Source organism: Pyrus communis, chromosome 16, assembly GCF_041283825.1.
Source record: "Pyrus communis isolate YQ-2024b chromosome 16, ASM4128382v1, whole genome shotgun sequence".
NCBI classification, from domain to species: Eukaryota; Viridiplantae; Streptophyta; class Magnoliopsida; order Rosales; family Rosaceae; genus Pyrus; species Pyrus communis.
The window spans coordinates 13,936,680-13,948,768 of NC_142580.1; positions in this window are offsets into that span (position 1 = coordinate 13,936,680).

A 12,089-nucleotide genomic window follows, 5' to 3' on the forward strand; every position below is an offset into this window, starting at 1 on the left:
TTTCGATAATATTTTTATCCAATCATGTCGTGCCACGTGTCGTTACCTTTTCAGAATTGTTGAGGATAGATTTTCGATAAGATTTTTAACCAATCATGCCACGCCACCTATCACAATATGTTTACAATCTTTGATGATAGATTTCGATCAGATTTTTGACGAATGATGGCATGCCACATGACATTATCTACAATCTAATCCTTTCTAAATCCTCCATATAATCCACCGTCCATATTCAGAAATCTCACACCAAAATCTCTATCATTATTCATAGTTTCTTCTTCCTGCTTCACCAAAATCAAAATCAAAATCTATATCATTATTCATAGTTTCTGTTTCCTTCTTACAATGTCTTTTTCTTTAAGGATGATGTGGGAAATCGATCAGCAAAAGGAAGAATTGTTTAACTAATCAGAAGGAATGTTCAATCTCCAACTGGCCCAAAATGACAGGGAAGAGGATGAAGAGCGTAAAAGGAGAGATGACGAAGCAATAATGGGTAGAGCCTCACATTCCCGTCGAGTCAACCAAGCTGTGGGTCAGATCTACAGGCCTAGCAGTTTCGAAAACCTTGATAGAAGCATGCAACAATGAGGTATAGAACTCTTGGATGATTATTTTGTCCGTAATAGTGCATTCCTTAACACGTACTTTAGACATTATTTTAAAATGGAACGACAATTGTTTAACAAAATCATGATTAATGTTTGCAACCATGATTCTTGCTTTGTGCAAAAGAATGATGCTTTTGGTGCTATGGGTCTCATTCTTGAGCAAAAAGTTATTGCTGCCTTGCGGATGCTTGCATATTGAGCATCTGCAGACCAAGTGGATGAGATAGCGAGGATGGGGAAATCAACCATTCTTGAGTCCCTGATGAGGTTTTGCAGAGCAATCAAATTTATGTATACCGCAAAGTACCTCCGGAAACCTACTGACATGGACTTGCAAAGGCTTCTGAAGAAGGGCGAGATGCGATGTTTTCCAGGGATGATTGGAAGCATCGACTGCATACATTGGACCTGGAAAAACTGTCAAAGTGCATGGCAATGTGCTTATAGGGACAGAAAATAAGCAAAAAGTATCATTTTGGAGGCGATGAGATCTTTTGATACATGAATTTGGCACACAATTTTCGGGGTTCTGGGAGCTCAAAATGACCTCAATGTCCTCGCCCAATCTCCAGTGTTCAATGATGTCCTACAAGGAAAGGCACCAAAAGTCACGTACTGGGTCAACGGACATAAGTACGACGGGCCATACTACCTAGCAGACGGTATTTACCCAAGGTGGTCAACGTTTGTCAAAATAGTGCCACGTCTACGAAGTGCAAAAGAAAAACACTTTGCAAGCTGTCAAGAGGGGTGCAAGAAGGATATAGAGCGTTGTTTTGGTATCCTCCAAGCTCGATGAGCGATTGTTAAGGATGCTGCCAGAATGTTTGATGTAGAGTCGCTTTGATCCATCATGATGACATACATCATTCTTCACAACATGATTGTGGAAGATGAGTACGATTATGATGTCGTTGATGAATATGAGCCAGACACGATGAACAATTCTAGAACACAAATATATTGTGCTCATGACGCCACTGAAGAACCCATGCAACACGAGCCATTAGAAAGGGATGGACGTTACAATGAAAGGTTCATTCAACAATATACTACACTTCAAAGGCCATATATGCACAATGCCAGGCAAATTGACTTGATAGAGCACCAGTGGGAATTGAAACAAGCTCAAGATACTTAAGTTCATTTAGTGGGTTTGTTTTTATTTGGTGTGTTTATTTAATTTGATTTGGTGTGTTTTTTTTTTTTAGTTCATTTAGTGAGTTTTTTATTATTTGGTATGTTTATGTAATTTTATTTGGTGTGTTTATGTCATTTGAATAAAGATTCTCTTAGTATAAATAAATTACCAAATTAAATAAATCTCACTTTAAATAAAGTACTAAATTCAATAAATTGGAAACAACATAAAGTACTTTATTCAATAAATAATAAATTACAATTCAAAGTGATTAAAAAATTATAGGCTCCAATTACAAAAAGTACTCTATTCATCATCACTTAACCAATTTGTGGTGCTAGGATGATCTTCTCTTGTCGTGCTAGGACCATCTCATCTTGCTCTAGCTTCTCTTGCACGCATCCCTCGCACCACGTCCGCTTTCTCCAACTTCCAAAAATATTTAGAATTTGGAGACTTCCTTTCTAAAGGCATGTTCATAATGTCATGATCTCGTTGAGTCATTCTTTCTTCTCTAACTTGTTCCCTTTCTTGCATAAGTAGCTCTCTTTCTCTCTCATTAGCTTGAAATTCTCTCTCAATAGCTACAGCTTTTTCCTCCTCTCTAGCCTTATCAGCCTCAAATTTAGCCATTTCTCGCGCCAAACTCAATTCACCTTGGCGAACAAGTTCTTCCATATACTTTGCATAATCATTCTTGGAAGCACTCCCTTTTCTCTTTGAAGCCTTCTTACGTTGAGGCCTAATTGGATAACGGATTGACCCCAACGCTTGTTCAGGGGGGCGTTTCGGGCACTTCTTCTGCGTCATCTTCATGAACATGCGAGGAATGATTGGGCGTAGAGTGTAGAGGGGTGCTGTTCATGAAAACTTTGGGACCAACTTGCACAACTTTGAATTTAGGACAATGTTTAACAATATTCCAACATTCTCACCAGTTGAATGATTTGTTTTTACTTTTGGTTTTGGCACTATACCAAGCTTGTGCTTGAAGTTCCTACACAATGCGGGAGAAGAAATAATTATAATGAAAGTAGGTAACAAATAAATAATACAAGCAAATAATTATAATCAAAGTAGGTAAAAAATAAATAATACAAACAAATAATTATAATCAAAGTAGGTAGCAAATAAATAATACAAACAAATAATTATAATGAAAGTAGCTAACAAATAAATAATACAAACAAATAATTAAAATAATTATAATGAAAGTAGCTAACAAATAAATAATACAAACAAATAATTATAATAAAAGTAGCTAACAAATAAATAATACAAACATATAATTATAATGAAAGTATAATGAAAGTAGCTAACAAATAAATAATACAAACAAATAATTATAATGAAAGTAGCTAACAAATAAATAATACAAACATATAATTATAATGAAAGTAGCTAACAAATAAATAATACAAACAAATAATTATAATCAAAGTAGTTAACAAATAAATAATAAAAGGAAATAATTATAATGAATCTAACAAATAAATAATGCAAACAAATAATTATAATGAAAGTAGCTAACAAATAAATAATGCAAACAAATAATTATAATGTAAATTTGGGTATATTACAAACAAATAAATAATATATTGTTACCTGATCCGCTAAATTTTCCCCACTTCGAAGATTACCACTAGTGTGACAACCCATCCCAAATTTTACATTTTTATTAATTTTAGAAGCGTGAATTTACGAAAATGCCCCAGACGTAAGGGCTTTGACTTTCGTTGATCATCGATTAGAGTGACGTATGACTTATTCTTTTAGCATATCCTCGTAGTACTTGCCACTACGAACGCATAGGCGAAAACCGTTTGCGAGTCCGAATTATAACGGTATAATTACAGACGTTTGAAGTTGGTTATTTAAAGGTAGTTAAATTATTTGAACTCCCACCTTGTGGGAAGACTAACTAATCAGCCTTAAGTAAAGAGAAAAAGGGACCAATCAAATTAAAAGAGATGGTTGACCAATGAGAAATTAGAAAGAAAGAAGAAAAGACAAAAAAAAAAAAAAAAAAAAAGCTCCCAGCTTTCCTGTGGGTTTTTCCACTCGCGACCACCCATTTTTCAAGGCCGATTCCGGCCAACTTTGATAGAGCTTTTCGACGCCACCACCACCATCTTGAAGTTCTCATTCCCCTCTACAAAACCCACCCAAGAACCACCTTGATTAACCACGGTATGTGGCGGTTTGAGGCCACGAAAGTTGACGGTTCTCACGGTGCTCCAGCCACCCTTTTTTATTTTTCGGCAAATCGGCAAAACAATGGTCGATGCCACCATTTGGGTTTTGTAGCCCATCCTCCCAGGAGCAAAACCCAACCAACCTTAACCCTGTTGGACCACCGTAGACGACAAATCGACATCGGGAAGCTTTAGGCACCTGCCGGCTTCGTGGGCAAAATTGACCATCTTCCGTCCACTTTTGGACTTTGTGGCAGGTATGAAAGGTTTTCCTCTCTTCGAGATCTTCATTCCTGTAAATTTTGGTAATTTTTTAAAATAGTTGGATTTTCCTGCGAGTCGGGGCGGTCGACTGCCACCCACGGCGGCGCGTGGCCAATGGGCCGCCAATTCTATTTTTAGGCTATGTTAAATATCTTGAATTTAGTCTCGATATTTGATTGACATAGGTTTGATCGTTGGAACCTAAATTCTCTACGATACGTTAATAGGTATTTATGTGAATCGACGATCCAACCGTTGGATCGTCACCAAACTTTGTTACATTGTAGTTCATAATATTTAAAGAATGTAGGAACTTATGGATTGGGAATCCAACGTACAGATCTTTCCGAATTGGATTTGTAAATTCATAAAATAAAACGTTAACCGCTAATAAGTTTTGGGAATTGGCGAGTATCCAACCGTTGGATCGTAATAAAATTTTAGTATGTTATTCTAGAAGCATATTGTGGATTTTTGAAAGTTACGGATTGGAAATCTAATATGCGGATCTTCCGAATCAAGTTATACAAGGTTGTAGATCCTACCGTCGATCAAAAATCGACGGTTGACTTTTGGTCGATGGGTCTCAAATTATTCTTGAAGGTCCTTGAGGATATGTTTCATGTAAATTATGTATTCCATTGGTAAGAACTTTGAGATGTGATTTGATAATTGGTCACAAGTGACGATAGATCGTGATGTATCGATGTGCGTGCAAGATAATCATCACGTGAACTCCAGGTGAGTGGGTCTTTTTCTTTCATAGGCATATAATTGATAGTTCCAAAAACACTTCTAAAGTGATCTATGCTTGTTACCTACAATTAATCATTGTGAGCTACGAATGACTTGATCCCTATTTAGGGTACGTAAGCAGTCTAACAAGACGTTAAATGCAGCCATATAATAAATGAGATTAAATAATTGAGACAATAGCCTTGTTTAGTGAATTGAGCAATGTGAGGGACATTGGTGGGAAGTGTGAGTTTTAGCTTTATGATTTGGTGATTAAATGTTGATCATAAATCAATGCGTGAAGAATCAAGAAATTAAAGTAAGGAAAGGTAAGTAATGATAGTTAATTTAACTAGTGTCTAATTGGGCTTATCACTGATGATTACTCTCAAAAGTAAATAGTTTGGGAGTAGGGTGTTATTGATTGTACATGTTACGCCATATTATATATTCTGGGAATATCATGAAATGTTTGGGTTTAGATTGCATCATGGCATATTCATATGGATATTACCTGAATCTAACTATTGTGAATGCTTTGAAGTGCTAAATGACGTCGCGGACACCCAGGTAAGTTTCAGGTGAGTACATGTTGATGATAGTGATGGTAGTGAGTATGATTGTGCTGAGATATATTATAGCTCATAAACCTGCACCCCAATGTTAGTGCTCCCGCCCATGGCCAGGGCACAGTCCTTCACGTGATGTTTACCTCCCGCACCTTACGCTCACCTTGGATCCAAGGTAGGTGCACAGTCCTGTTGTACAGACCACTTTAGGTGGTTCCGACTCGTAGGTGACCCGCGATTATTTGCACAGTCTTCACGTGATCGTAGCACTTAAGCGTATTTATTTACACCCAGTCTTGTCGTACAAACCACTTTCGGTGGTTTCGACTCGTGTGCAAGTATACTTATTGAGCTATTAGCTAGCATGATTGATGAGATATGTGATGAGATATGGATAAGTGTACAGGTCACTATAAGTGACTCTGACTTATATGCTAGCCATGATTGATGAGATATGGATAAGTCATACAGGTCACTATAGGTGACTCCGACTTATATGCTAGCTATGATTGATAAGATATGTGATGAGATATGGGTGCAGTCGTACAGATCACATTAGATGACTCTGACTAATATATCATTTTGTATTGATTAAGTTCATTTGGCCTACTTATTAACGCATGGTGGAGTTAATGGACGTGGCAAACCGTGGTTTTGGCCATTTTTTAGTATGGTTTGGACATATGTATATATGTTGTATTGTCTTATGGAAAACGATACGGGTTTTACATTAAGGGGCATTACTTTTAGAGAGGTAATAACTTTGGGAGGCTTGGTTTTATTGCTCACTCACACTCTCTGTTTGGTGCCCTCCAAGTTTTAGCTGCTGAGTTTGTATCGACAAGGATCTGTGGCGAATCTTAGTATTGATGATACTTCTGAGGGTATGATTCTTACCCACACTTCTGTACCTTACTTATGCTTTGACGTCGTGTGTGAAATGGGTTCGCTCCGGCTCACAACACACTCTGGTATTTAAAAATTTTAGGTTCAAATTTATTCACATTTTTCTACACTCTATCACATTTTATGGCTTCGTCACCTTTCAGGTGTCGGCCAGCACAACTCGATTCAGGGTCCAAGTAGACTTTCTGGGTCGGGGTGTGTCAACTAGCTTGTGCCAAGGCGTCTCTCCACGTACTAAATGATTGGGTAAGTAATTTCCAACGACTAGACACGGATTCTTTGGTTCTTTTCCCACCAATTTTCTCAAGAAAATTGGTATGAATAAGACTCTACATTTCTCACAACTACCTCGTTACCTGTAATCGGATCACGAGTAACTTTAACCCAACTAGTACACAATGCAACATCTTCAATAAGCGTCCAATTCATACCTACATCATTAGTCATTTTGTTGGAAAAAAATTGGATTGAAACTTTGAGAGAAAGATAGGAATGTGGTTGAAAGTAGTTGAGAAAATATGAAATTGTGATATAAGGTAGAAGATAATGAGAAGGTATTTATAGAAAAGTAAAGTCAATTTTTTTTCAAAAATTTTCGATTATTTTGTTCGGATTTTTATTAATTTTTTACATTTTTTTTATTTTTTATTCCCCTAATTAATGACACACCCCGACCAAAATCAAGGCATGCTTACTTGAGTTCTCAAAAACAAAACCGTGAGGGTGTGGTCGGGGCCCAAAGCGAACAATATCGTGTTACAGTGGAGTCGAGCCCTGGATATGGTGGGGGCCAGGGCGGGGATGTGACAATTAATCTCTGCCATTGGATTTAAAAAAAAAAAATTTAATTCCAACACTCCAGATTGTGCCACGTGGCACAACGGTAAGATTTTTTATTTTTAAAATTTTATTTATTTATTTATAAAGGCGAATAATGTGGACCGTTGATCTCAGATCCAACGGCTGATATTAAATTAAGTTGTTAAATTTTTTTTTACCATTGGAAATCCAATGGTCCACAAATTATAGCCACTAAAATCCAACGAACGTGGGGAAGCCACGTGGCCTCCCCAACGATAACTTTGCCGAAGTGCGCCGCAGACCCCACTTCTGAAATCCTGTCGGAAGGTGCGCGCCCACACGCCTAAGGCAAAAAATATATAAAACGTGGCTGACGTCGCCCAGACGTCAGCCTTGCATCACATTACCTTCGAGCTCTCGAGTTGGCAACTTATGCCGGGCCTCTCCCTCAGGGTTGCTCAAGCTCCCTCGCCAACACATGCTAGGCTTGCTTGCTCGAGCTCTCTGCCACTATTCGCGAACCTATCCCTCGGGCTCCAGCACACGCTGGAGCTGCTTTAAGGGGCAAGGAATAAAGAAGTATGGTGATTAATTTTTTAATGTGTAGCCAAAACGAGGAACAATTTCTAATCCACCAGAAGTATTTTATCTTATATAATAATATGATTCTCAAATTTGTTCGTCATTGGGGAATTGTCACGCTAAATATTCTTTTTCATGATCAATCCAATACGTTCCTAGTTCAAATTCTTCCATGTCTCGTTAGTCTTAAGTATAGAATAGAAAAATTAATTATGAAGAAAGTTGAGATTTCACTATAAAGCTAATTGGCAATATGAGGAATAGCTAAATTTACTTAAAAGTTCATGCAAGGTTTAAAAATGTAGAATTTATTCCAACCATTTGTGATAAACGAAAATATATTATGTATCATTCGTTTGCAATAGGAATAAGGGTAAATTACAATTTATCATCTTAGTTTTAGGTCACATAACAAACTCATAACTCGTCTTTTGAGCAATGCAATATCATACTTCAACTTAGAGCATCTCCAATGGAAGTCCCTATTTAGGGACTCTCACCATCACCTTTGAGGACACATTTAGGAATTTAAAGGGAATCTATGTGTTCCTAAAAGAACATTGCTTCCAATAGAAGAGTCCTTATAATAAAATTCCTGAGTTTGAGATTTTTACGATTTTAGCTAAAGCCCAGCCCAAAACCATAGAAACACAGCTAAAGCCCAGCCCAAAACCATAGAAACAATGTTTCAAAATACCAGTCATACCCCTAAGACTTTAAAGCTATTAATATAACTCAATCCTCAAAACGCCAATAAATTTAATATGTGCCATAAGCTTAACCCATCATCGACTATTTATGCAAAATCAGTTTTTTTGCAGAATTAGTTCAATCCGTCTTCGATCATTTTTACAAAATCAGTTCAATCAGTCCTCAACCATTTTTGCATAGGTAATTCAACTCGTCCTCGACCATTTTTGCAGAATCAGTTCAACCCGTCTTTGACCATTTTGGCAAAATAAGTTCAATCACTCTTCAAGTATTTTTGCAGAATTAGTTCAACCTATCATTGACCATTTTCACAGAATCAGTTCAATCAATCCTCGATCGTTTTTGTAGAATCAGTTCAATCAATCCTCGATCGTTTTTGCAGAATCAATTCAATCAATCCTTAACCATTTTTTACATAATCAGTTTAACTCATCATCGACTATTTTTACAAAATCAATTCAACCCATCTTCAACCATTTTTGCATAATTAGTTCAACCCGTCTTTGACCATTTTGGCAAAATCAGTTCAACATGTCATTGACCATTTTTTGCATAATCAGTTTAATCAATCATTGACCATTTTTTGCACTGTCAGTTCCACCCATCATCGACCACTTATGCAAAATGAATTCGATCAATTCTTGATCATTTTTGCACAATCAGTTCGATCAATCTTCAACCATTTTTGTAGAATTAGTTTAACTGTCGTGGACCATTTTCACAAAATCAGTTCAACCCATAAATATAAACTCGCGTGAATGGTGCCATTTTATCCACTATTAGAGCAAGTGGTTAAATATTCTTTTTCTACTAAAGCTCTATAAACACTTAAAGTGCTTTATAAATTCAATTCCAACAAAAAGGAACATCATTCATCTTCACTTGTAAGTGAGAGGTCTTGGGTTCGATTATTACCAAAGATGAATTGGAACAACATTAGTGCCAAAATTGAGAAGCTCACCTCCACTTCTTTAATGTAGATAATGTCGTTTGTTCAAAAGAAAAAATATCAAAAAAATCTTATTGCCAAATTAATCTATCAGCCAATACTTCAACGACAAAGTGAGAGAAGAAGCAAATTAATAACAAAAACCAGAAGCGAAAATGTAATTTTAATTTTAATAAAGTTTCCGCAGTAACCTCACACTGATTCAAAACATTAATCCAAAATCAATCCAATCAGACGATTGTATACAAAACCTGAAAACCTTGGGTTGCTTCAAGTCCGTTGATCAAATTCTTAATAGCCTGACCTACCACAAAACATTATACCCACAATGAGCAGAACAACTTCAAGATAATTAATCAGAAAAAGATAAAGCCACTAAAAACAAATTTGAAAAAGTAAAAAACTCAAACACAAAACTCAAACGAGAAGCCAAGCAATTAAATTTGGAAGGAGAGGGATAAGCATTAAGCAAGCAGCATATATACATGAGATTATTAGATGATATCAACAAACTTATTGATGATATCCAGCCACAAAATTAGGTTATACTTAAACAGCCAAAAATTAAGACAATTATAGCAATGAATCTTGATTGCAAATATATTCCTTATCCAGTCTACTGCACCCATTCTCGAAATTTATCACATTCAAAGCTTGTCTTTGTTGGTAGCAATCAAGCTTAAGTTAGAACTCTTGGCTTCAAGAACAACCCCAAACAGTATGCACTTACTATCGTCTCTAGCTCAATTTGGTAGCGAAAACACATAGCATTCTCAATGATTCTACAATGCCATAAATTTTTCCTGGTTGGTAAAATATCTTGGGCCATTCTTCACAAAAAATGAGAAACTTTGGGAGTAGTTTTCAAGCTCTATATCTGCTGCCAAGGAGTGCTGGCTTTTTGCACTAAATTTTAAATCTCTCTTCTCGTAAATTACTCTTAATTGCAAGGTTTTTAGACCTTAAAATAATGGGTAATGCTAGGGAAATCAAATTTTTTAAACTAAATTTGTAAACTAAATGATGTGGTTGTTAGGCTTGGCAAACGGGTTGTGTCTGTCGTTTTCGTGTAACACCTGTTATCTTAACGGATCGCCTCGTGTTACACTCGTTATCTTAACGGGTCCTTAACAAGTCGGGTCACTTTACCCAACGGATAAAGTGACCCGACCCGTTATGACCCACTATGACCCATTAAGAAAAATGTTTTTTTCTTCTTAAATTTGCACATCCCACGCATTGTCACATAAATATTACTTCAAAACATTAAAACACATTTGTCGTTTAAGAACTTACATCTACACCTGAAAATAAGAGCCTAATAAACAAACATCTATACACTTTTAATCTATTACAAAATATTAAATGTGCAAGGATATGCAAAATGAAAGAGTTTTTGTTTTCAAGGTTGTGAAGCCTTTCTCAAAAGTTTAAACATTGCCAATGGAACTCAAAGTTTGCATGTTATTCCATTTACAAAATCCTCAATTTTCATCGATCATCATGACATAAGATTTTGTGGTATCCACTAGTGTAAATATTTTAAATTGAAGATCGAATTCATCTCTGAATGTTTATTTTTTGCGATTTTTGGCGTATGCGATCTTGAAGCATATACAAACAAGTTTGACAGTCGGATCATTGAAATTATTTTCGTAGAATGCATATCCCATCAAAACAATAGATTCACTAACACTTGGAGTTTATTTATACTTTCATTAAGTATAACATAAGATTTTGTGGTATCTACTAGGGTAAATATTTTAAATTGAAGATCGAATTCATTCATTGTATTTATATACGGTTAAAGATTGTAGCTGTAAAAAATCATCAAAATTGGAGTTAAAATAACCATTAAATCGTGTTTTTTTGTTGATAACCGTCGAAAAGTTTTGTCCCATTACTTGATTTCTGAATGTTTGTTTTTTGAAATTTTTGGCATATGCGATCTCGAAGTATATACAAACATGTTTGACGGTTGGATTGTTGAAACTAGTTTCATAGAATGCGTATCCCATCAAAACAATAGATTCACTAACACCTAGAGTTTATTCATACTTTCATTAAGTATAACATAAGATTTTGTGGTATCCACTTGTGTAAATATTTTAAATTGAAGATCAAGTTCAGTCATTGTATTCGTATAGGGTCAAAGAATGTAGCTGTAAAAAAATCATCAAAATCAGAGTTAAAATAACCGTTAAATCGTGATTTTTCATTGATAACCGTCGAAAGGTTTTGTCCCTTTACTTGAACTCTGAATGTTTCTTTTTTTGCGATTTTTAGCGTATACGATCTTGAAGCATATACAAACAAGTTTGACGGTTGGATCGTTGAAATTAATTTCGTAGAATGCGTATCCCATCAAAATGATAGATTCACTAACACTTAAGAGTTTATTCATACATTCATTAAGTAGAACATAAGATTTTGTAGTATCCACTAGTGTAAATATTTTAAATTGAAGATCGAGTTCATTCATTGTATTCACATAGGGTCAAGGAGTGTGGCTGTAAAAAATCATCAAAATCAGAGTTAAAATATTTTACTTGATCTCTGAATGTTTGTTTTTTGCAATTTTTGGTGTATGTGATCTCGAAGTATACAAACATGTTTGACGGT